The sequence below is a fragment of the Pseudopodoces humilis genome, chromosome 6 (assembly GCF_049639895.1).
Source record: "Pseudopodoces humilis isolate 2021_Gansu_Grassland_sample_001 chromosome 6, ASM4963989v1, whole genome shotgun sequence".
Lineage (NCBI taxonomy): Eukaryota > Metazoa > Chordata > Aves > Passeriformes > Paridae > Pseudopodoces > Pseudopodoces humilis.
Genome location: NC_142205.1, coordinates 36,681,613 through 36,702,963, shown reverse-complemented (window position 1 = coordinate 36,702,963; position 21,351 = coordinate 36,681,613). Strand labels below are relative to the sequence as shown.

The window sequence follows — 21,351 nt, the reverse complement described above, 5'->3', positions numbered from 1 at the left end:
TGTGGAGTCTACTCAAATGTGTCTAAGCCTAAAAATTCTACGTGCTTTGCCGAGAAGCTGCAAACTTTGCGATGCTCTATTACTGGCAGGGAGTGACTGCCCTCAGTTCTCTTGCAGCTCCCACTGCACACAAGACAGTGCTCTGTAACCACCGAGGAGCTGGACAGGAGTGCAGATGGAAGGAGGACAGAAGTCTGTGTTTCCTCTGCTGGTAACTGAGGTAACAGGAAAATCAAATGCCTCAAATGACTTTCGGTTAGAGAAAAAGCAGTAGGTGGTGGCTTTGGAAGCCTGGAGTGAGAAAAGCTGGGTCAGAAAGGGATAAAAGTTGGAGAAGGAAGAATGGAATGGAAGGTGGGAAAATGGAGGGGGAAAATGAGAAAATGGAACAGAGGAGTGGAAACTAGTGAGTTTGATTGAAGGAGAAATGATGTCTGTTTGTGATTTAGATACTCTGTTTGGCATCTTTAATATATATTTGTATATGCGGGGGTCATTTTCAGTGTTGTTGTCTCTTCCAGACAGACAGACAGATGTATATATGGATCTGAGGTTGGAATTTTTACCAAAATTAGGTTTTGCTTCTCCAAGAAAATAATAAAACTTCTGTAAGATCTCACTGACCCTGTAATCTATTAATTCCAGGAGGTCAGGGAGAAAACGCTTCAGGAGTATGTACCATGAAATCAACATTTAAATATAAAATGCATAAACAATACTTTAAGAATTCAAAACACAGACATGTACATAGAGGTTACAACTTTTGAAGTGTTTAAGGGATACATGGTGCTCTAAGTGCAAGATAGAAGTATTATTGTGTTATAAGAAGTGTTATTTTATTTAAAGATGTATAGAATATTTAGAGTCTTCATCATATATACATTTTCTGCTCCCACATATAGTACCCTGTGCTGGAAATGAAAACTGACAGAAGCAGCTGTTCTTGCAAAGGGCAGTGTTACTTTTCATCCATGTGTGTGTCACATGAGAACCTGTAGACAGTGGTGTGTGGGTGAATAGTCAACGGTGAGATTATGTTTAAAATAGATTTAATAGTCCAGCTGAGATGGGCACTTTGGGAAGGCAGTGAAAATTCATGAGCCCCCTGCTGTTCTCCTGAGTGGCTCAGGGTGCATCATGCTGACCAAACTAGCATGTCTGAGCTGACTGCACAGTAGTCAGCTTATTTTTATTCTACAGGTACAAGTCTATTTTGTCGGACAGCAAAATCTCCTATTCTGTTGTTTTCTCTCCCTCTAGTCTGATTCTAGTGAAAATTAAGCCTTTATGGGTTTTGTTGAGGTATTTTTTCTTAGAGGATATTGCCTACTAAAAAGTTCAGATAAAGTCAGGAACTCCACCTTTTGCTGGTACTGTGTTTATGCCTGAGTATAATTAGATGGAGTTTGTGAGGCAGAAGAAAAATAAATACTTGTTCTTACCTGAACAGAATGTTCTGCCTTGCATTCGGCCTGCATTATGATGCTCAGAGGATCATAATGTTTGTCCCAAATGTTTAATATGAACATCTATTTCCGTAATCAGCCAGAGGTGTTGCCTGTGTTAAGGCAGGAAATAAAGTAGCTAGAACCTGGGAACTAGCAGAGTAGAACACAGTGTGTGTTTTTAATTGAAGGGGAACTGAGCAGAATCTTTCATGTGGATGAATATTGGTCAACATCTGAAATAATTTGAAGGCAGGCTTAAAATCCACTATGTGAATTCTTGCCTGTCACCTTAGCAGGAAAGGTGAAGAGGGCTACAGAATCTCTGCTATTGAAATCATTGCAAATAGTATTTGATATGGTTTTTTCATCTACAGAAGGATTGAAAAAACATGGAAAATATCCCCCTCTTCACAGAAAGCTTTTAACAGTTGATAACCTTTTGAGCCCAAGACAAAATGATCAGGTGACAGAATACCTTATTTTCAAGTCAGCTGCCTTTCAAACAGCAACTTCAACTGACCTGAGGCCTCCTAAAAACCGCCTTACTTCACCCTGTTATTGATTAGCTTTGGGTTTTTCCAGAGATTGTTTTCAAATCCACTCTTTCTTTCCTCTACTTAACAAAAAATGTTTATTAGACAGAACAAAACAAAAAAACAACAAAAATAATACAATGAAAATCTTCAATGACACTTGCAGGAGTATTTCTTTTAGAAATCTGCAAATGAATAATAAATTAATAAGAGTGACTAAATGGCAAAACATAGCTACTGGTCAGGCTCAAAACAGCAAGGTAACCACTTCTAATAGACACTTAGATTTGTGTTTCTCTCATCAGTTCCTTCGGTCTCAAAAGAGAAATCCTGTTTCTGATGGGTGCATATGGTTAAAAATAAAAAATAAATAAAAGCAAATCAATATATAAAATTACATGATGCAAGAAGCAGTAACTCTTGTAACAAGCAACACATTGGCAGCTGTGTATATATCTTTTCATATTTACTGTGCTCATATACTGTTCGAGTTCTCAGACTGACATGGAAGATGCAATCCTGAGCTAGACTAGCTTAATTCTCATAGACTTTTGATGTCACAGACATTAGCCTAGTGAGATGTTACACAGTCTGAATTGCTGGGCTGGCCTCTTCACTTGAGGAAACGCATTAGAACTAGAAAAATCCCTAAAGCTCTTTTTGTGGACACAATTTTAGGTATCTGCTTCCATAAAAATAGAGCTAACCAAACAAGGGCTCTTCACAGGTTTCTTTCATATTATTGTCACCCCCATAACCTTGAATTGAAGACACTTTTTTTCAACTTTAAATCCATATCAGTTACTGCTGTCATACGAATTAACATATGGAAACGCAAATCAAGCCTCTTGAAATGTTGGCAATATCACTGCCAGTGAGAGTGGCACTGTGTCAGGGTCTTTAGCAAGCTGCTAAATCTTAACCACCTTGGCCAGCTTCAACTGAGGCATCCATCTATGCATCCTCTAGGAGCTTCATTTATTTCCTGGGCATGGAGATCTTCTCTGAACTGTGTTGGATCTGACTCAGCTTGCTGACTGGTTTTCCTGAATGAACCATACACTACATTGTAGGTTGTTTTGTTTTCAGTCCTGTTTTTGATCCCCTTATGCTATTTGTGGCTGAGCTCCCTGAATAGATACTCAATTTCAGCCTGTTTGGCTTTGTTTGGGACAGTGACCTTGTTCATGAGTGTTCTGTCTATTCTATGGCTGTTCTTGGTTTCTGGCTTATCGTTGCTGTTGGAGCTTGCACACTCCTGCTTCTCCTTGATGCACAGATCAAAATGTCAATTGTCCAAGTGTTTCTGCATATTTAGGCACAGGTGGATATTCAGAAGATGGAACATAATGAGGTCGTGAAAGACACTATACCTTACCCCTGTTATTACCTAAAAGTTTATACTTGTCAGAAAGCGCAACTACCATGTCTTAGTGAGTATATAAGACCTCTTTCTCCTTTAAAGCTTTGCTGATGTATCTGTTTAAAAAAAGATATAATTTTAAATAATGTACTGCATTGGTTTCTTTGTTCTCACAGTATGTAGAAAGTATGCAGGCATTTTGCAAATAGCATGATTTAAGAAAGAGATGGAGAATGTCAGCATCCTTGGAAAGCTGTCAGAAAGCTGAGCATTTTTGTTCAATCTTTTTGACTCTTTCATTTCATCCTCACCAAAAGAGAATTACACTGATATAAAGGGCAAACCACCCCAGATTATTGCTGCTATGGATTGCTGGAGTATATTGCAGTACCATAACCACTATATACATTACAGCAAAACTTACTGGCTTCGCTATGTTGTATTCCCCAAAAAAAACCTAAAAATCTCTGAATCAAGCTCTCATGTCTTATCTGTATTGAAAATAAATCATAAGAAACTATCCACAAAAAAAATTCTATGCCACATAAGAAATCCATATATATCTCTTAGTCCTTCCTTTTCCCCTAAAAGAAAACATGTGTCAAGTGAGGAAGATTTGGTCCTGCATTTTGACAAAAAGAAAAAGGACTGTGCTGTATACAATGACAGCAATGCATTTCTGGCTGATTAAAAGCCTGAAATTTCCTTTTCCTGGGAAGGGAGAAACACAAAGTTAGAAGTAAAAGATGGCAAAAATGATTGTCCTCTTTGGTAATTTCTTTTTCTAATTGGTTCAAGATTGTCAGCTTAAATCAGTTATTAGTTGTACAAAAGTGCTCTTTAAGACATAAGTCAAGTTCTCAATAGAAAGTCTGAAGGAGATATCTAACCACATGCTTAATGTTGGTTGCATTAAATGTTCTGTCTAGTTCAATAATCAGTGTTATGGTTATCTACATTAATTACTATTATCACATTAATCGTTGCTAGATCATGAATAGTTCCGTAAGTAAAAATCATGAGACAAAATGCTGCTACCTGATACAAACTTGAATTTATTAAAATAATTTTTCATAATATGAAGAACAAGGAAAAGAAAACACAATAAATACTTTTTAGTGAACTCTTTCAATCCAAAGCAAAGAATGCCAGATGATTAATGCCATGATAAAGCCATAGAAATGAATGAATATTTGATAGAATACCTGAGAGAAGTGATGTTGTTACATATGACAGAAGATACCCTACCCTCGGGAACACAGGAAATGAAAGAATGATAACACAAGCAAGATATTTAATATCATATCAATGAAACTCATTTAATATAACCTAAAACTTTAAAAACAAATTTTGTAAAAGTAAAAAGAAACTACTCTTTATTTTTGAGTTAATAAGTATATCAAAATGGCTGCTTATATCTTTGAATGCCAAACTTCTTCAGGTTCTCCATCCTTATTGCATCTTTGTGTTTGTGATGTGTTTGTAATGCTACTTGAACTTCTAGTACAGCTGGACTACAGAGGGCACAGAGAAAACCTTTTGTCTTGTACATTATCTTAGAATTTGCCATATTCCCGTTGTTTTTTTTCTGTAATAGAGGAAGAAATGCTTGAAATAGCAGGACAACCTCTTTATTTTTTCTCATCCACATCAATTTTTGTCTGCAATTCCACTAGGTATTTCACTTGCCACGTGAAGGATGGTGCCTTTGTGTGAAGCTCTCTATTGCTAGATGGAAAATCAAAGTGCTCTTTCTATTCAGGGGGAAACGACTGATTCAGAGGAAATGCAAAGAAAAATGTAGGTGCGAGTTACAAGCTTCCTTGGGGAGCTCAGATTCCTTACTACAATGTGTCAAATTATTCTTCAAAAATCAGTGAATCTTTCCAATAACTTCAGGTTTCTATGTGTCTTGCTAGACCTGAGATTCAAGGATGCATTCTGAGATGTGGTAGATGTAGTTTTCTTATTCCTTAACATTTTTTAATTCCTGCCCTATGATTCAAAATTTTAGAGCTATATTGCTACAAAGCTGGCTGTGCAATCGCAGTAATTGCAGGGTTAAGGGGAGGAGACAGAGTAGTTATTACATAAGGCAACACCTTTTAATTGCTATATCCAAAATTTGTCTTATTATCTCTGCTTATTGAATATCAGCTGCAGTATTTTCTCCCAAACTAGCCTTTTAAAGCTGAAATGGTAATATTATGTACTTCCTGAAATCATCAGGAAATATTTAAAATTCTATTTATATATTCCTGATTTCTTATTAATTCTATTTATGCATTCCTGATTTCATACTACTAAGAATTTTTTCAGCAAGGTTATATTGGAGTTTCCTTTCTTGGAATGATAAAAAAAAAAAAAAAAAATCATCATGTTTCTACCAAGGGCATATGGGACTGGAAATTCTTATAATGCAGTATTGGTTACTGATAAGGTACTTATATTTCCTGGGCAAAGCAAACTAAGCTATCCAAAGAGTATTGACTCTTAGAAACTGGGAAATCAAAAGATCTAAAAAAAAATTTAATAGTTCTACTCTCTTGGTCTACTGCAGATAGACTAATCTATTTATTTATAATTAGAATTAATATTCTACTATTCTACTACATTTACTTGAGCTTAAATCAGTAAAGCTTTTTTTGTGTGGAGGAATACATTTAAACTACAAACTATGAATTTGTCATCTTTTATAGTAACAACCTAGAAAAGAAAAAAATGCAGAGGGGAAAAATTTTTTTTTTGTAAGAAACTTAGGCTAAAATAATAAACTTCTGGTATTCAGAATAGTTTATAAAATTTTTTAGTAGGCCATGTCACTGTGAGAACTGAATCCAGACAGCGATTCAGTTAGGAGTGACCCTAAACTATTAAAAAAGTATAACATTATGTTTAATTGTGTGATGTGGTCAAACCTATGATCGAAATTCTTGGCTTACACACATTTTATGTGCATGAGTCTCCCTGAGCCGTGAGTGGCTGCAGAACTATGTTGAGGCTCCGATAACAAATCCTGAGCTCTAGGCTGCTATGGCAACAATGGTAGCATACAGGAGTCAGCTAATTTTAGACTAGATTGGGTATGTCTACAAAGATTGTAGTTATGCTATTGCCTACGGTAAAAAAATAATCTTGGTTCACTTGAGCGTTTTAAAAGTTGAAGTAAATTCTGAGCACCCAAAAGTGATGTTTATATGTATATGTTGTGTTACTGGACGTTTGAGCAACTTCAGACTTCTTTTTCTCCCTTTTGCTGTATATTCTAAGATATATTGCAGTAATCAAATGCAAGGCATAAAAAAAAAATGACCTTCATGACCAGCATACATACCTGAGGCAAAACCAATCTGCTTGAGATTTCTTTCCGTATTTAGTAGATTGAAAATCCAATAATCTCTTTGACAAGAATGTTAATGTCCATGCTTGTCCCCTGGGAATCAATGAAATTTTTCAAGTAGGTATAATATTCATAGGCAACAGTTATGACATGAAGATGGGAAAGGAGCATCTAATTTTTACATGAGTGGGGAATAACAGTGCAGGGATGGAGGTCACCTTGAATTACAACTGATACATGTTGCAGACTTCTCTGGTCTGGGCAGAATGACAAAATGCCTTGTACAGGTAGACCTACAGATAATTTATGGCCTTCAGCAGTCTGATTTCACTTTCTCTGTATTCCTGATGGCATGTCAAAATTAGAATTTTGTTAAAGACTAATGTCAGTAAATGATTATAGCAAGAATGGATTTTATCAGGACGCTTGAGGAAATGAATTAGAGAATCGTGCTGAAAACTATCACTCAGTAGGTTCTAGAATACAATACTAGATACTCTGACATGAGAAATAAAAATATTGTCTTGATTTTATTTTTTTTAATTATACACTGATTTAACAAAATGTACTTGCAAATCTGTCTCATCATAAAGGTTTTGATGAGCTATATATGCTATCCATTTTGGAATGTGCTTAAGAAACTTCTAGATTGGGAGGTCTAAATCAAGTGTGTTTAGCTTATTTTTTTCTGACATTACTTCCAATATTAAAGCATAGCTTATTTTAATGTAAACAGAAGATTGTCTTGATCTTACAGCTGAGAGTAGCAGTGATTCCCTTGCCAACAAATTAGCTAAATAGCTTCAGTTTACACATCTTATTACCATTTCATCTTGGGTTAGCTAAGTAACATTGCTATTGAGTAAACTACCTTGTTCACAACGAGTTGCATGTTTAAAGAGGATTTAATTTCTAATAAAACACAAACCCAAAATCGCTACTTGACTTTCACTAAGGCAAGAAAAAAACCCAGCCTGATTTATAAAATGCTCAGATTAAAACATTGCCTGTCTACATGGCTGCATCTCCACACGAGTTCTGAACCTGGGAAAGATGGTCTGCTGTGAGTGTCTTAAATGGGTCAGGTGACAATTGTTGCTAATTGTTGCTAAACAGCACATTATCAGAGCAGAGGCTGCAGTAATGTCCCAGTTACAGCACAAATACTTGAAGATTTTGTTGCATATTGGAAATATGTGAGTTACTCTTCCTTACAGTGACAGCAGTTTTGTTGGTCACTTTTTTATCCTTTGTATAAGAGGATTGTTCCTCCAGTGTGTTGGAAAGTGTTTTACAGCCTCTGAGAAAGACCTTGACTAAACACATTTAGGACTATAGCATTCATTCAGTTCTGGAGTGCTACATCTGGTGGTGGTCTCTTTAAGAATTGTCTTTTCCTGGTTTACCTGCTGTGACAAGGTAAGAGTGGAAATGAGGGAGTGATTTTGTATGCAAAAAAGAAGGAAAGTTCCAGAGAGACACTTTCTGAAATGAACATCACCTTGATGCTCAGAGCACTAAACATCATTTTTTCTCTTTCTTCTTAATATGTTTGTTCTCTTCACCTCACTTCACCAAGTGGTCTCCTTGCAGATTTGGGCAGGGTGGGGGGGGGGAGGTCCTGATGTGTTTTTGATGATTATTTTCCTAATGGTACCTGAAAAAAATTGGTTTCATCATAGAAACAAAGCAGGAAACAAAGAGATTTTAAAAAAAGATCATTTGACCCTAGAGCAGATAGAAGAAAAAAGGTTTCCTAAACTGGATAACAGAATGCTCATGAATGCAACTTTAGGACTACTGTAACTGAAATAAGTCTCAGAATTGATGGAGTTTTTGTAGGAATGGTATTTTCACTATTTATAATATTAGCACATTATTAAATCTGCTTTTCAGAAACTGAAGTGTGTTTAAATATAAAGGAGACAGAAATCAAGGTGTGTGATTGTCACTACACAGAATATCATTTTGAAGAGTGTACTGACTACTAAAACAGTAAATGCCCAACAAATCACCATACTAGAGGAGGAAATATATTCTTCTCTCAAAACTAACTCAAAATCTACTGACTTGCTTATGATCATTTTACTGCTGAATTGAAAAATCTAAACTTACCTTGTGTCAGCGAGATAACACATTAGGTATACTGGATCAATTCCTGAACTCAATTGTTTAGAAAGCAACATGCAGCAAAGGGTTACATGGACAAATCCAGCACAGAAAAATGGCTTCATCAGTTAGCAGAAACTACAGTCTGATATTTTCCTTTATGCCCAAGCTCAGAGGATCCAGAGAAGTGATTAGGAAAATAAATATTTATGTCTTTAGAGAGATGAGATGGAAATGCAACCCAAACAACTTTTATTGATTACAAAGTAGTAAGGTACTACTTTCTGCTAGCCCAGAAATTGTTATAATTTTGAAAATAACACAAATAGATGGTTAGTTTGGAAAACATTAGCAAGAAACTCCAAAAGGAAGTATGGTTGCTAGATTTTGAATGTTGTAAACTGATCTGTAAACTTGGCTTCTGTTCAGATTTTTTTCTGTACAAACTTGTGCAAGGTCACTTCTCTATATGCTGTCTCATTTGTAAATTAAGAATAGTACCTGCCTGCCTTGGAGTATTTATGCTGAAGATTAATTAAAATTCATAAAAGCACTTTTAGAATTTAGTGTTGCAAAACTGCTAGAAGAAGATTAGCAATTTTGATAAAGAGGATACTTGTGATGAATAGTAAGAGGAAACACCACATACTAGATGGCTGATGGAGTCAGAAGAAATGACAAGGTTTTGCTTAGCCTTTGTGCTGGATTTTTTTCCTGAATTTGGCAACTTTGTTCTGAAAAGATGTAAGTTTTATGAATTATTGTTCCTTTTTTTTTCTTTCAAAAAAGCTGTTAACTGTACAACAAAACATGCACACTATGGAGATTTTAATGAGAAGGTGGCTTTTTTCATGCTGCAGAAGTCTTACTGTGACTTTAAATCGTGGGTTGGCTCAAAGAATTTGAACAAATTACAATATGGGAAACTGAATATCAATTATAGTGGAAAAGGAGACTCCATTTTTATTAAGTAGTTTAACTTGAAAGGTGTGCTCTCACAGGGGAATTTTCTTTGTAGATATTGCGACTTTTCTAATCAGGGAAGTGGAGGCTGACTCCTTATTTTCCCATGTTCTGTTTCCTGGAACAGCCAATCACAGCCTGCTGTTTGAAACAGGTCTTTTCGTGACCACTTGTGGAACAGTGTCAATACATTGTGATTAAAATGTGAATGGGTCTGGTGGGTTGGTCTTGGATGCCAAGTGCCCACCAAGTTGCTCTGTCACTCCCTCTTCTTCTGTTGGCCTGGGGAGAAAAAATGAGATGGGGATAGAATCTGTAGGTTGAAATGAGGCAGTTTACTAGAGCAAAAGAGAAAAGTTGTGCATGCACAAAGAAAGAGGAAAAAAAGAAAAAGGCTTTGTTCTCTACTTCCCATCCATGAGCGATGTTCAGACACTTCCTGGGAAGCAGGACTTCAGCATGTGGAGAGGTTGCTCCAAAAGACAAACATTACAAATTTCAGGTGACCCCCAGTACACTTATTTTCAGCTTTTATATCTGATGCCATATGCTATGGGTTATTCCTCTGGATATTTTGTGTCAGCTGGCCTAGTTGTGCTCCCTCCCAGGGTCTTGCCCAGCACCAGCCCCTTGATGGGGGATGTTGAGAGACAGGGCTGATGCTCTGGCAGCCCTGCCCAGCAGTACCCAAACACTGGGGTGTTGATGACACTCCAGGTGCCAGTGCAAAGCACAGCACGGGGAAGGTGGTATGGGAAAACACACATTAGGTATGTCTAGGAATATTCAGGTGATAGCACGGCCTGACAGATTCCTTTGATCACCTAGATACTAAACATTGCAAATATAAAACTCAATAAAAATGCCATAAGTGTTCATAAAGGCAGTAAATTCATAAAGTCAGCTGTGATAGTTCTCCATGAATGTCAGATTCTATTTGATTTTAGAGATATCTGATCACAATATTGGCAGATTTTTTAGAACATTATTTCAGTTTCTTAGATACATTAATTTGATTCTTTTTAGGCTATTCTACAGCATCTATGTGTATATAACTTCTAGAAAATAGCAATTATTTAAGTAAGACTGAAAAATCCACTCAGAGTTTATATATGATTGGCTCTGTAGTGTTTTCATTTGTAGCAAAACTAATAAAAAGCCAGTATCAGTTCTTGGTTTTGAACAGAATCAGTGCTTTATAATATTACTTCAGCTTGCTTCCTTAGTGCATTTTTCCTTATATTTCCATATAATGGTACTGTAATGTATATGTGATAATACACTGAAATAAAATTAAAATATATAATAAAGTCAGAAATATTTTTCAACAGCAAAAATACTATCTGTTAATTAACTTCAAATACCAAGTGATAGCACTTCTCTTTGGTTTGTGAAGTTCATTGAAGGTGTATTGGAGTTTACCATATCTGAAAGTCCTGACTGTACTCTACTATCATTTAAATTAATTTCTCCAGCCATAGATTTTCAAATTAAACTCAATACTAGTAATCTTTTAACTGCATTAAAGGTTTGCTGCTAGGCTAGCTCTTTTCTTCTTACAGGATTGCCATCATCACAAATTATACACAGTAAAAATAAACACATGCAAACATAGGTCACTGGCAAATGAAGAAACCCACCATTATATTATTAAGGCTTTGAATTAGTAGTCAACAGTTATCATCAGCCACACATTTAATTTCCTTCTTGAGCTTATGTCCTTATCTTCCAGTGGAAAATATCTGTACATATCCTGTTTTCAAAAGTGTTCATTTCCAAAGCTTCCATTCCTCAACTGCAAATTATTTCCTTGTTTCTTTGCTTTAAATTCTTCTGCCTAAAATTCTTTGCATCTTTTTTCATAACACTTCAAAGAGATTCTACTTTTTTTTTGGTAAATAACTACTTCTTTGGAAATGGTTAGAATAACCCATACATGGAGGTAATAATTATTACACTCCTCTTATCTAATGCATGTACCAGTCAGTTATATTCTAGGCGTGCCATCAGTACAAATATAGCCAAATGTTTACAGAGGTGCCAGGTGTGTATTGAACAAGGTTCCTGCTCTCCCCATAATATTCATGTTTTGTAAAACGCTTGTACCTGGGAACTGCTGAATGACAGGTATTTGTGATACAGAAGGTAGGGGAAAATAGTGATTCTGTCAAGTCAAATAGGAAACAAATTGCAGTAAACATCTTACCTTTTTGTACATCTAGGAAAAAAAAAAAATCTAGATATTGCCACAGAAATTGTCCTTGCTGATGTTAAATAAATGAACTGCTAGTGAGTCAAGTGTTGTGATTTCCAAGCTCTACTCTGCACTGATGTGACCTCAGCTCCATTACTTTGTGCAGTTCTGGGAACTACAATTCAAGAGGGCTGTAAAGCTATTAGAGAGCATCTAAAGGAGAACCACAAAGATGGTGAAGGGACTTGAGGGAAAGCCTTACGAGGAGCTTCCATTTGCTCTTACACTCTTAGCAGCAATTAATTTTCTTTGTTTCATGCGAAAAAAGCCTTTCCCTACTTTTCGAGCAAAAGGTCTTTCATTAAAGCTTGATTTTTCTGTGTAGTTTCATGCAAATCTGTAATTAGTTTCTGAGTTCCAGTCAATTAAATACTGGCCTAAAATAGCTGCTGTTTAGGTCTCATGGTATTTTGGGGCTCTGTGGTCTGAGGGTTAGACTATGCAGAAAGTAAAAAACTACAGAGGAAACATTAGTTGGTCTCTTTCAGTTATGTAACCACCTTGTTACCTAGCAAAAAGGCAAAAATGTTCACTGAAAGAGAAAGCTTTGCAACACCTGTATAGTATAGCATGTGCCCTCCTAGTTCAATCACTGTGTACAGCAATATAAACCAATCTGTCGGTTTTTTCAGTGTTGAAAGAATTTTATTATTTTTATAAATTACAACTGCTAATACTGCATTGGCTTTATTTTTACAAATGCAATGTAAATTATTTTTGAAACTTACTGTGTTTGCACTTTTTCCTTGATATAAGACATGGCATTCATTTTATTCAGTTCCTGTCAGTTTAATATTGATGTAATCAATTGTATTGATTACAGTGGATTAAATGATGCATTTGTAGATGAAAGGGAGTTGAGATTGCCTTAACAACAGAAGGTGTGGACCTTACTCTATTGGAGTATTCTCAAAAAAAGAGAAAAATGGACTGAAGATAGACAAAAAGCCCTCTATTGTACTTTGTGCTGGGAAACAGCAATTTTATGACCTTGAAACAGGAACAAAAGAATTCATAGTTCTTACATTGGCCCAACTCTGTAAATTACAATTGAAAACCACTGCTCAGATCTCTTTTTTTGTTCTGTTTCCCTTCTTTTTGAATGTCTGTTTTTCAAAGATGTTTGTATTATCATCCACTATCATTGTGGTCTACTAAAATTGCTATTATTATTGTTAATATGTTTTCTTATTATTTAAAAAATGAACAAGAGGCTCAGTACAATTTGCAAATATTTAATGATCTAATCTCTCCCAAGTTAATAGAAACTAGGAATAGCTAAACTGAAGAGGGTATAGCCCCTTTGTTGAATGATATGGGACAGAAAATTCAGCTTGTGAAAGCCTAGTTTTTATTAAAGGACAGATTTCTGCATCCAAAAGAATAGTTCTCTGTCTGTTCACAGCTAGGGTTTTTAAGTCATGGCAAGGAAGTTGTTTGGAATTTATTTTTATTTTTTTTACATTTTGCATACTTTTTTTTTCAAGGTCTAGGCAATTTAGTTGGATTTACTTATTGTGAATATAGGCAAGTGAGTTCTTTTAGGATTTAACATTACTGGTGGATACCTTTCAAATGAAACAGATGCATCATTTCTCTATACTTTTGCATCATGTCTGCATTTATCTTGCTGCCTTTTTTTTTTTTTTAACTCTTCCTTCTGCCTAGCTTATTGACAAGATCAGGGTACCAGCATCGAAACTTTGATGGCTGAAAAGATGCTCCCTGGGCACAAAAGCCAATGAGTTCTGGTTGCCTGCAGTTCTGTGTCCTTTTCCCCTCTATCACAGCTGCAGAACCTCCAACTCTCCCCCACCCTGCACACTATTGCTCTCTTCTATTTTTACTAGGTCCTGCTGGTGAGCGTGGACTGTCACTCACTCCAGGCCATGTGCTAAGGGCCATCTGGTGGGCTTGAGAGACAGGTAGGTATTGTAGCATTTAATTGAATAAGTGTGTAATTCCAGTATCCAGAAATTAACTTGCAAAACTCAATCATTTAGTAAAAGAGAAACTGACTAAAAATAGTGAGTTTGCTACAGGATATAGAGATGTCTAACTTAGAAATGAAATTCTGGATTTGGATCTGGAAGAATGTGAATGAATTTGGGACTCATCCAGCTTGATGAGTTTGGTTCTAGAAACTAAGTTAATATATTTCATTAATTCTTTGACTAAAATTCATATGTATTTATTGTAGTTATTATCTAAATCTCAGTGATGCTGCATCACTTTTATTCTTGTTAGTCAAAGTACGCAAGTAAGTGTTTTTCAGTTTTAATATTCTCAGCTCATGTAAAACAAATCTCATCAGCTGCTATTCTCATTTTTTAACCCTTCAACATCCTTCCTTTGTTTTTGTGATGTCTTTTTATGAATGAACTAAAATTTCTAGATGAAAGAGCTCAATGCATTGCTATGGAGAATTAAAAATAAAATATAATTAATTCAACTGTCTTTTACATGCTTCTTCGGTCTTTTACATGCCTCTTTAGTCATTGTCTTCAAGCTTGTGTTTTGATTATTCTCCTTGTTCCTAATATTTAAAATTGTTTGCCTTCTTTCATTTCACTTATTGTGATACACTGAATAAATATTCCCGTCAGCAGACTAATTATTTAGGAAAACATCTAGTATAAATAAAAATTAAGTCACTCATTTTCATCTCAGTTTTATTACTGATGGTTTGAAATTTCCCATACTTCTGATAATTACAGGGCAATACTAGGAATGATCTTATGGGTCAAATTCCCTAAATTCTTTTCTTGAATAAGGAAACTCTACTAGAAGTACCTCTTCTAGTCTCACTTCATTACCTTTATCTTCAGAGGGTAACTATTATATGTTTAAGGACAACCTGGCTGGCGGGGCTGCATTATTATCTTGAACTTCACAGTCCTTGCAGCAGGTCAAGGGAAGCAGGCTGGAATAGGTTTCTTGCTGCTGTCTGAAGAGCTGACAAGCACACATGCTTCATGTAAACAGGTTACTTATCAAATCAACACTGATATAAGCATGGGGGGTTGCATGCAAGCTTGTCATTGTCCTTATTGTGGTACTCCTTGTATTTTCTCTTGACATTGTGGCAATTAGGGTAAGGAAGAAAATGTGTACATTACAGTCCCATTAAAAAAAAAGCTCAGGATTGACTTTCAACCTATGAGAGGCTAGAGGAGAATTAAGTTCCAGGGATTTGGGGTCTGACATACTTACAGGAGCTGAGCAAAGCTGAAAGATGAGACCAGAAGATTTTTACGATTGGAATACAAGCTGTATTCCAATACAAGCTGTTGTTTCACCAAATGAGAGGCAAAAAGGTACAGGTTGAGGGGTTGATTAACCGACTGCTGAATACACTCAGGAAGGCATTAATATTAGTAGATACTGAAAGTCTTTATAATACACTTGAATACACTAAAAAAAAAAAAAAGTGTTTTCCATTCTTTAAAATGGAACCTTTCATTTAAAGTTTTTTGAGGTTTTTTTATTGTATCCATTACCAGTGCACATGCAATACTTGGTATTCAGTTGCTGTGTCAGAGTTATTTAATATTTAAATATTGCGTTGATACACCCTCTGAAGTAGTCAGCTTAAGAGACCTAAGAATTCAGTTTAACTCTATGCTTCTACTTAGAATCATCTCCTGAAATTATCATTCATGTTTTAATACCTCTGCCATTTTTTATCTCTTTCTATACTAAAACTGGGAGCATTTTATTTCACCAATTCTTTTAAATGTATCACTGTAATTGAAGAGGGATTGCTTACATATTTCATTATAAGAGCATACTCTGGAAAGAAATTGAGAGGCTGAAAGTGTAAAACCAAGGAGGTAAATGAAAAAATCTATGAAGGAACAATATTGAAAAAATATTTTGCATGTCATCAGAGATAAATTTAGCTTATACCTGCTTTCTGGGATAGTTAGAATTCAGAAACCTATTTTTAAAAATCAAATTCTACTTTCTGAGGCATCTTTATTCTTATCATTTCTATTTAAATGACTAGCATGAAAAAACTATTTAGTATTTTATTTCATTTTAGGGATTTAGTTCAGGGATTTTTTTTCCCCAATTATTTAAATGAGATGTTGTTAATGACTAGGTACATTATTCTCAGTGTTAATTCAGACAGATCACTAGTGTCAGGACACACGTCGCTACTGAGTTATGTGACAATACTGTTTCCTGCTCTGTTGATTGTCTTTGTGAACTAATGGAAGACCTTAATGAATTTATTGTAGTCTAGAAAAAGTTTTGGGTAAACCATGGCTTTGTGTATTTTTTCTCTAATCATAAACCTTAGCAAAATATTACTATAATTAAGGTAACATAGTTCATATTTAGTGAATTTCACATAATAATTGCATTTAATAACTTAAATCACTTTAGTTACTGGGATTAATTGAGGTAATACACATAATGTTTTGTATCTGCATGAAGGTGTTTTTGCAGGATTCTATAAAAATTTAAGAAATTGCATTCAGGAGGTATATGGTAACACTCGTAACTCATTGCAATGGCAAAAAACCATGGATTAGCTCTGCAACCCATTCAATACACCCTAACTAATGAGCAGCTGACAGATGAAGAGCTGGCCTACAGTGGAAGACAAAAAATTTGGGAAAGATAGGGAGCCCTCAGAAATGTGAATGATTGAGGAGCTAGTGTGAAACAGGTGCAGCAGAAATTTACCTTCTACTTTTACAATTCAGATGGGTGCTATTAATTCAAAGCAGTATGCTACACTTGAATTTTTTCCTGTTAACAGTTTTGTCAAGACTCAGGTAATCCTGTGGGAAGTATCCATTATTTTTCTGTGAGAAACTTGATATTGTTCTTACTATGAACAGCAAATCTTCTACTGTGTAAATTGAAATTGGTTTAGTTTTGTCTGGCGGCAAAAAATACTTAACGTAACAGCAATAATAATGGGCAATATGTGCTAATGGGGATATTAATGGAATGCAATAGCAGCTACAATCTTATGCAATTTAAATAAAAATGGTCTATTTAAAACATCTTTGTATGAAATAAGTATTTCTATATAGGTAACATGTGTGGCAAGAGTCTTTTCACCAATCCATCAAAATGGCAGCATCAGTGTTTCTGTTGACTGACTGGAGAAGCAAAAGGAGCTTAAAAATAAAATTGTAACTAAATAACATCAAAACAAAAATTAGAATTGGACTAAAAAAGTAGACAGGTAAAATCACAGTTCTACTGACATCTAAGGGAATCTAGATTTTATCCATGCAGTCAAGGTTTCATGAAATGTACAGAGACCTGTTTTGAAGAGGATGGAATTATAACACGGTCAGATTTTTGAATAAAAATTTCTAGGACAAGTGCCAGTTTCTGTGTGTGGGAGAGGGTCACCCTGAATGCACAGGTGGAGCAGGGAATGAAAGGCTGGAGAGCTGGAGAGCAGCACCACAAACAGGGAACTGTGGGTCCTGGTGGGTGGCAAGTTCAATATGAGTCAGCAGTGGCCTGGCAGCCAAAAGGGCCAGTGATGTCCTGGGGTGCATCAGGCACAGCATTGCCAGCAGGGCAAGGGAAAGGCTCTTCACACAGCAGTTCTTTACCAAGAGGGTGACTGAGCACTGGAACAGGCTCCCCAGAGAAGTAGCCATGCCAGAGTTCCAGAAGTGTTTAGCAAGGCTCTCAGGTGCATGGTGTGATTCTCGAGGTTGTTCTGCACAGGGCCAGGATTTGGACTTGATGATCATTGTGGATCCCTTCCAACTCAGGATAGTCTGTGGTTCTGTTATAATGTTACTGGATTATCCTGATTCTGGAAATAAAATGCAGAGAGAACAAAAATAGCAAAATTCTTTGCTACTGTCACAATTCTTCACAACATGGGGCATATTCCAAGAAAAAGAAGAAAGACACAGACAAAAAGCAAAAGTTACCTCTTACTGTTATTTATTAGTCTGTGATTTGGTGTGGAACTGAAAACAACACTGCATACCATACTAGCTCTTGATTTTAATAAGGATCTTGGGCTGTTTTCTGACACCTTAACTTCTACAATGTTATCAGACTACCCAATTTCTTTTTAACAGTAATCCTTAAAATTCACCAAAAAAAAGTTCAAGACAAATGTAGAAAGTAACCAACTTTGTGTCGTTGACATACAGGCATTTGCTGTGACTAAAGGGCTTTGGAATTCAAGTCTAACTTTTAATTCTTCTCTAATATTGACTTTTTTTTTTATCTTGGGGGACAGGTGGAATTGAAAAGGCAATATTGAAGTTCTGAAAGATACAACTTTTTTACCGTTTGTTTCCAACACCTAAATAAATAACCTTTTTTATCCATATCCTGTGAAATATTGCTCAGATTATTTAAAATTTCTACCTCAGCTACTGAACAAAACTAAGAAGGCTGCCAACAACATGTTTTACAGGATATGGATATCAATTTATTTAAAATGCCTTCTAAAATAAATGGGAATGCACTGTACTATAATTTAAGCATTCTTCTGTGTGGTAACTCAGGAAGCTGTTAATAAAAAGAAAGAAAGAAACAAAAGTAATTTTACTTATACCTGCGGGAAAATCTAGAATAGTGGTCACTCATATTAAATTTATATCAACTTTATGAGGTTTTTGTCATCTTGACACATTTATGGAGCTGTTAAATTTTTGCTGCCTGGGGGATATAATGTACTTGATGTGACCCTACTTATTAAATCGAGATGATGCAAGTAACATTGATGACTTGTCATTCAGGAATAAAACAGAGCCAAGCCTTCTCTGGTTCTAGAGGAAGGACATATTTGTAGCAAAATAGGTAGAGAAATAGATATGGTCATCGATATCAAGAGGACACTTGGAAAGAGGATGAAGGAGAAACATGCAGGCTTTTAGTCAGATACTCTCAAACCTCCTGCAGTAGTTCATGGCTGGTGAAACATGGCACAATAGCCTGAAAGCCTTTCCAGTGCCCCAACATAAAACCTAAGAGGACAAGAACGTAAACAGGATTTGCTTTTCTTTTCATATTTCTATATTAATGTACTTTATAGAAGCTATATTTTCTATATAGCTTTGCAAGTGGGTATACATTGAATTAAGGCTCATATCATCGTTGTGTTGTTGTCACTGCCTTGGAATTACTGTGATCATTAAGTTGAATCAAATTCAATTTAAATTGGAAAAGAAAAAGCCTAATTTGTTTTATTGGAACCAGATCAAATAATCAAAAACTCTGAAGTTCAATGAGATCAAAGTTAAAATTCTTTTGCCTAAAATAACTCTAAGTTAGGATTCTATTTTGTTGACCAGTAAGATTTCAAGCTCATCAGTAAATAAGTCATCATGAAGAAAGTCATCCTGTTGCTAAATATATGAGTTTTGTACTTTATTTTTCCCAATCACTGAAATATTTAGAGTAATTACAAACAATAAGTTAATATGTTCATATTCAGACCTTCATAGTCTCTCATAGATAGCATTTTGGTCTAAAATTTTGAGTGAGAAGTGAAAAGTTATACTTCTCTAAATATTTAAGAACTTTTATAACTAAGACATTTTTATTAGATTCACATTAATAGCAAAATATATAATTTTGTCAGGTTTTGTCTATTATATCAAGCTAAATGGCTTTATATGTTTGATGTTTTAAAGTCAATCAATGGATTAATTTTCGCTGCATCATTTATTTTGTGATGGGGCATATTCCTCTGGTAAAAAAAAAAAAAAAGTGTTCTCTGTTTCACAGACAGAATATTTCTATTTTTACTAAGGCACTGACTTGCATGGTCATGCAGATGTTACTGAAACCATAGGAACCATCATGGTAAATATTCCCGTGTCTAAGCACACTGCTATATGGTATTTACTGAACGGGATCATAGGCCTGCAGATTTGTAACTTGTGCTTGGAAGTGTCCTAAGTCCCTCCTTTCACATGGAATTTTATCTAAAGCTATGATTTATCTAAAATTTATCTAAAGCTTTATTTATTTATTTATTTATTTATTTTATTTAGATAAATTTATCTAAAGCTGTGATGATTCTCTGATATTAATATTGTGAAACTACTTACCTTGCCAATCTTGGCAAAATCTTGCATTCATGGCAAAATCTTTCTGTCCAAACGAAAAGTACAGTGAGTATCGACCATTCTTTAGTGTTTTATTACTGTTATTTATTTTTCTAAGTAAAGAAATTCAATGACACATGAAAACATATATGGGAATTAATCAAAACTTATCCGTGTTGGAGGTGAAGAATCCATATTTTTTGATCCTTTCCACTTTTCCCATGGTCATTACCATTCTTAACACATAAAAATGCTCACAAATGATGGAATTTCTGAAAAAAACAAACAGTAGTAAATATTTCAGAGTTAAATATATCTTCATTATTCCAACTAACAGCATTAACAAAATTCCATGTGCAGCACAAAGAAGTATTGGTGTCTTTCCTGTGTAGAAGACAGCCAGCCATGACTGATGGTAAAATAGCCACAAGGTTTTCTCCTGAGAGCAATTTTTTTTTTTCTGAACAGGCAAGAGACAGGAAGCAAATCCAGTTCAATCAATAAATCTTCTTGACAGATTATAAATTAGCATGCAGACTCTTTCATCAGGGAGATGATTGAATGAATCTGAAAACAAAGGTATTAATATTATTACATCAAAGATATATATTGAGTCATCTACCGTATATTATATTTGGCACTGAAACTTCTTTCATTTATGTTGCTATATTAAAAACCTAGAAAATTACTTGAGAAGAGCAGTAGTTTTAATTTTTTGTATCAAAGCCAATTTTATCAAGTTTTTAGTTCTTATGCTATTTTTTAATAGAATAAAGCAACATATGTAATTTAATTTTATTTTTTTATACTCCTCATGGAGTTTTGTGGGGTTTATTTGATTGTTTTCCAATAGGTTGCAAGTGCATTTAGAACAATCTTCCTATTTAACTTTGGGTTGGTTTATGTGGACAACATCAGAATATTTAATGAAAATTGAGCAATCTTTGTATTTTTGCAACCAAAAAATAAAATATATATCAAAACTAAAGTTTTATACATATGCCTCTATGTTTGGAAAAAGAAGGAACTGATTGCAAAGACCTGTCTACTATTTTTGAAGCTAATAACATTTTTCAGAATTATTGTGCTCTGCACCATTCCTGTTTCATGTGTATCAGTAATAAAGGTAGAGGTAGCACAGAACAACTTACAATTATTCTGTTCAGGTTGTAGCATTTTAACATACTACATAGCATGGTAGACAGAGAACTTTGTACTTTAATTTACTCAAAAAAAAATTACTGTATCCAATATCCCATTTCTAATAAGGTATATAGATAATAATAT

The 21,351-nt window shown here is 35.0% G+C and overlaps 1 long non-coding RNA gene across 1 annotated transcript in view; it reads left to right on the top strand.

Moving 5' to 3' along the window:
* The first annotated feature begins 133 nt into the window (after positions 1-133).
* The window catches only part of LOC148184150 (uncharacterized), a 79,255-nt gene continuing 58,037 nt past the window's right edge, over positions 134-21,351 (top strand). The window contains exons 1-2 of the long non-coding RNA XR_015772811.1: positions 134-220; positions 13,861-13,935. This is a non-coding gene — a long non-coding RNA (uncharacterized LOC148184150). The remainder of the gene's footprint in view (positions 221-13,860; positions 13,936-21,351) is intronic.